This window comes from Chiloscyllium plagiosum, unplaced genomic scaffold (assembly GCF_037043375.1).
Source record: "Chiloscyllium plagiosum isolate Xiang-an unplaced genomic scaffold, Cpla_swu_hap1 HiC_scaffold_48, whole genome shotgun sequence".
Lineage (NCBI taxonomy): Eukaryota > Metazoa > Chordata > Chondrichthyes > Orectolobiformes > Hemiscylliidae > Chiloscyllium > Chiloscyllium plagiosum.
The window spans coordinates 43,251,907-43,257,906 of record NW_028270186.1 but is presented as its reverse complement, the minus strand read 5'-3'; positions in this window follow the sequence as shown (position 1 = coordinate 43,257,906).

The following is a 6,000-nucleotide window of genomic DNA, read 5'->3' as shown; positions in this document are numbered from 1 at the left end:
ACGGTCAATCATTGAGCAGTATAAGACAGGAATTGATGAGTTTCTGAAGAATGCATTAACTAGGATTATAAAAGTGAACATGTCTCCATGAGCTAGAACAGGAAAAGCCAAAAGTGTCTAATGCCCTGCTCCCTTCCTGGTGTTTCTGTGCAGTGTGCGGGAAAGCTCTATCATTGTTGTCACAAGCTCTTAAACATTAGGAAGGCAGCATCTGTCTGGTTGAAAGGACTGTGTTTCCCGTTCCCTTTTCCAAAACTCGTTGCCGGTGTTCTGTCTGGTTTTATCCTTTAAAAACTCACAGTAATTTGATTCAATTGAGTGTCTTGCTTGGCTGTTTCAGAGACCATTGTAGAGTTTATCACATGTCTGTGTGTCTGGAGACACTTGTAGGCCAGACTAGGAAGTACGGGAGATTCACTTCCTGAAAGTACATTGGGGAAGGGACAGATGTTTACAATGGACATTAGATTAAGGTCAATATTACTGGCACCAGGTTTTATGTCTCGATATTTTATTAATTGTTTTCAACTTCCACCAGCTGCCAGAGCATTATCCTGGTATGGATCCGTAATCCAGTGACATTTGCACAACAGCACCATCTCCACATGGGGATCTATCGGAAACCACACTGCGCACATTATTTCTGTGTTGCTTGACAGCTCTGTCAAAAAGAACTCCCACCAATGTGATGATCGCGACGGGACCGAGGGCGTGGTAAATGGTCAGACTGTAGTCATTCCCTTGTTATGGGACTGGATATAGTTGAGGAACTTTTCACGTGGCCAGGCAGATGTCAGAGTTGAGCTGGATTGAATCAGCTTCCCCAGCGACACGGCTTGTCGTACAGTACAATCTTGATGCCTATTGCAGGAATGGTGTCCGGGTCCATTGCCTTTGTAATATCTACTGTGTTCAGATGTTTCTTCATGTCACGTGCAGCGAATCGAATTGGTTGAAAACTGGCATCTGGGATTCTGTGGGCATCACGAGGAGGGTAAGTTGGATTATCGACTCAATACTTCTGGCTGAGGATGGTGCAGATACTGCATCCTTGTCTTTTACACTGATGGACAGGGCTGGGAATATTTGTGGAGCCCTCTCCTCCTGTAAGTTGTTTATTAATCCATCGACATTGATGACAGGATGTGGCTTGACTGCAGAGTTTCGATCTTATCTGTTTGTCTTGGGATCATTTCCCCCTCTCCACCAGATGGTAGGTCTGCTGTTTATAATGTAACCAGCCAAGTGCGGTAGCTTTAATCGGTTGTTATCAGGTTTAGATACAAATGGTTCTGACATTGGTATGTTCATCCAAACTCGGCACTGAACCATTACTCGGCTTGATGATAATGGTAGAGTGATGGATTATCCTGGGGAAAATGTTATGGATTGTGATTGAACGCAGTTCTGCGGTGTGAGCTGCAATATCTGCAAATCAATTCTTCAGACTTTCCCCCAGTTCACACTGAGACCCGTTCACCTATCAGCCCTGTACTCAGTGACCTAACCTGGTTTCTGATGTGCGAACACATCCAGTTTCATAATCGCATTCTGATGAGGGTCTCACACTGACGTCACGCCTCCAATTTGTTACATTACACAGATGCTTTAAAATATTAATCTGAAACGTTTCCTTTCCCGTAATACCATCTCCTGTGTTTCAAGTGAATGCTTTTTTTCCCCTCTGTTTTTCCCCTGGTCATGATTAAGACCTCTGCCGTGTCAGTGATGCCAGCCTTATGTCGTTTTAGAGCCAATAAACTTGTGCACTTTGCGTTTTTGTTCCCTTCCCAATGTAAAGCGCTCTCTGCTGGACAGAGCTTTTGAGCAAATTCGACACATGTCTTTCGAAAATGTTCAAAAACAGAAATTGCTGAAGAAACTAAGCAAGTCTGGCTGCATCTTGTGAAGTGAAAGCTGAGTTCATCTTTCGGATCCAGTGACCCTTCGACAAAGCTCCCACTTTCTACAATAATTTGTGCATTTTAATTTCCAGTATTCATAGATATTTGTTTAATTGAAAATTTGTGCTGTGCTTATTCATTTCTGGAGAAACTCAGCAGGTCTGGAAGCATTTACAGAGACAGAGAAACAGAGTTAGCGTTTCAAGTCCAGTCTGACACTTCCTCAGAAAAATGATTGGAAACTGGGCATTTTAGTCCCTTGCCAGAGGTGGGGGATAGATGACAGGGAAAAGAGGGTGCGACAACAGATAAACAGGCTTTTAGCGGTGGTGAACGAGAAGATGGTATAAAATGAGTTTAAATTAAGATGTGAATGGGGGAAAGGAGTTCTCTCTATTGAGTGCAAGATAAAGAAGACACAACCACACATGGTCATAGGGAGGCCAGGAGGGAAAATGTTGAACATATGGTATTATATAGATCTGGCCAGAGATACATTTTCACTGTAGAAATCATCACCGCCGACAGACAAAGGAATTCATGTGCTTGATGGCTTATTAGCAATAGTAAGATTTTCATGCTGCCTCAGTATTGTAACATAAATAAAAAAAACAAATAACAGTCTGCAGTTTGGGCTGAGTTTTGTTTACCTGTCACTTTTAACATTGCTTCAAACTTGCAGTGCTGATCTTTAAATGCTTGTTCTTGAAGTTAGTATCAGATGGAGTGTAGGAGATTGAGGGGTGACATTATAGAAATTTACAAAATCAGAGGAGGCATGGATAGGGCGAAAAGCTAAGGTCTTTTACACAGGATAGGAAAATTAAATCATAGAACCATAGGTTTATGGTGGAATAGGGAAGATTTAAAAGGGAGGAAGAGGCAATTGATTTTACACAGAAGGTGACGTGTTTATGGAATGCGTTGCCAGAGGAACACTGGCAGATGCAAGTACAGCTCCAACATTTGAAAGACATTAGGACAAACATATGAATGGAAACCGTTTATAGGCCTATGTGCCAAATGCAAGAAGATGGGAATAGTTTAGTTTGGAAAACGTGGCCGGCATGGAGAAGTTGGACCAAAGATTCTGTTTGTATGCGGTAAGACTGTATGAATATTGAAATCAAAGAAAAGGGAAGAAAAGATGTGATGTAAGCAAATTGGCAAGAAATATAAAAACAAGCAGCACGAGCTTTTCCATGTATGTAAAAAGGGTTCAAGAGGTGTGTGTGATCTTTGGTAGGAAGGAAGTCTGGAAGTATATTCAAGACATTTGGAGTGTGTGACTGGGGAACTGGATACAGGGAACAGAAAGGTAATTTACACCAATATTTTACTTCGTCCCTCACAGGTGAAGATACTGTAAGTATTTCAATGGTATAAACGAAATGGTAATAGGAGGGAAGATCCAGAACTAACAAAAGGAACAAGACATTTCTCAAACAGATGGGACCAAGGGTAAACCGGTCATCAGCAATTCACAGCTGGTTTTAAGAAAAGTGGACACAGAGTGGCAGGTGGCACTGTGTGAAATATTCCATAACTCTCTGGATTAAAGGAGTGTTCCAGTGAAACTGGAGACCCTCCAATGTGGCGCCTGTCTTCAAGAAACGAGCGAGACTAAAAGCGGGAACCACCTAGCCTAACCATGATTGCTGGGAATCTGTGAGAGTCTGTTATTAAGGAAGGGACTGCAGGCCATATAGAAAAGCTTCACAGAGAGTCAGCATAGTCATGTTAAAGCCGAACTATATTTTGTCTGTAAAATAATTCAAATGTTTTCTGGAGATCCATTAGAATGTAACAACCGGCCTTGATAAATGGGGACTGGTACACATAGAGTCATAGAATCATCGAGATGTACAGCATGGAAACAGAACTTTCAGTCCAACCTGTGCATGCCGACTAGATATCCAATCTAATCCCACTTGCCAGTACCCGGCCCATATCCCTCCAAAACTTGCCTATTCATATACCCATCCAAATGCCTCTTAAATATGCAATTGTACCAGCTTCCACCACTTCCTCTGGCAACTCACTCCATACACGTCTGCATGAAAAAGTTGCCCATTAGGTCTCTTTTATATCTTTCCCGTCTCACCCTAAACCTATGACCTCTAGTTCTGGACTCCACGACCCCAGGGAAAAAACTTTGTCTATTTATCCTATCCATGCCCCTCATAATTTTGTAAGCCTCTATAAGGTCACCCCTCAGCCTCTGATGCTCCAGGGAAAACAGCCCCACCCAGTTCAGTCTCTCCCTATAGTTCAAATCCTCCAACCCTGGCAAAATCCTTGCAAATCTTTTCTGAACCCTTTCAAGTTTCACAACATCTTTCCGATAGGAAGGAGACCAGAATTGCACGCAATATTCCAACAGTGGCCTAACCAATGTCCTGTACAGCCGCAACATGACCTCCCAACTCCTGTACACAATACTCTGACCAATAAAGGAAAGCATCTCAAACGCCTCCTTCACTATCCTATCTGCCTGCGACTCCACTTTCAAGGAGCTATGAACAAGGTCTCTTTGTTCAGCAACACTCCCTCGGACATTACCATGAAGTGTATAAGTCCTGCTAAGATTTGCTTTCCCAAAATGCAGCACCTCGCGTTTATCTGAATTAAACACCATCTGCCACTTCTCAGTCCATTGGCCCATCTATTCGAGATCCTGTTATAATCTGAGAAAACCCTCTTCACTGTCCACTACACCTGCAATTTTGGTGTCATTTGCAAACTTACTAACTGTACCTCTTCTGCTCACATCCAAATCATTTATGTAAATGACGAAAAGTAAAGGACCCAGCACCGATCCTTGTGGCACTCCACTGGTCACAGGTCTCAAATCTGAAATACAACCCTCCACCACCACACTCTGTCTTCTACCTTTGAGCCAGTTCTGTATCCAAATGACGAGTTCTCCCTGTATTCCGTGAGATCTAACCTTGATAATCAGTCTCCCATGGGGAACCTTGTCACCATCCCCGCCCCAGAACCCTGAGACGAACTCCACCCCTGCTCATGACTCCACCCACATTCCCCCCCACCACGCCAACTCCGTTACATCCTCCGCCCCCACTCCCATCTCAATACCCCACACCGATTCCCAGCTCCCAGCCCTGCGGAGTTTTCACTATCCCTCCAGACCTGCCCCTCACGGTGGATGAAAGATCAGTCCACGGCAAAGGATTCACCTGTATCACCCTCTTCCCACACATCAATGAATTTAATACATGCCGTGATGTCAAACACTTCTTCCGCCACCTCCGTGCTCACATTTACAATCAGGACTCCAGTCCACCTTCCGAGGACCCCTTCACCCACCTCCAACACGCTCGATCTACCTGTACACCCCGTGCCAGCCTATTACCCGCCCTCGACCTCTTCATTTCCATTTGCCGCTGGGATGTTAACCGCCTCAACCTGTCTACGCCCCATCCCCCATTCCAACCTCTCACACTCACAACGTGCAGCCCTCCACTCCCACTGTTCCAATCCCGACCTCACTATTATGACAGCATTCAAAGGGGGTGCAGTGGTAGTCTGGCGCACTGACCTCTACACTGCTGAAGCCAGACGCCATAAAGAAGTCACCTCTTCCCACCACCCCCTCGACCATGACCTCACCCCATCACCAAACCGTCATCTCCCAGACCATACAGAACCTCATCACCTCAGGAGATCTCTCACCCACAGCTTCGAACCTCATAGTCCGGGAACCCCGCTCTGCCCGATTCTACCTCCTTCCCAAGATCCACAAGCCTGACCACCCTGGCCGACCCATTATCTCAGCATGTTTCTGCCCCACTGGACACATCTCTACCTACGTCCACACTGTCCTAACCCCCCCAGTCCAGGAACTCCCCACATACGTTCGGGACACAACCCACCCCTCCACCTCCTCCAAGACTTCACTTTCCCCGGCCCCCAACGCCTCATCTTCACCAAAGATATCAAATCCCTCTACATCTCCATCCACCATGACCATGGCCTCCAAGCCCTCCATTTATTCCTCTCCCGACGTCCCCAACAACACCGTTCCACCGACATTCTCATTCGTTTGGCTGAACTGGTCGTCACCCTCAACAAT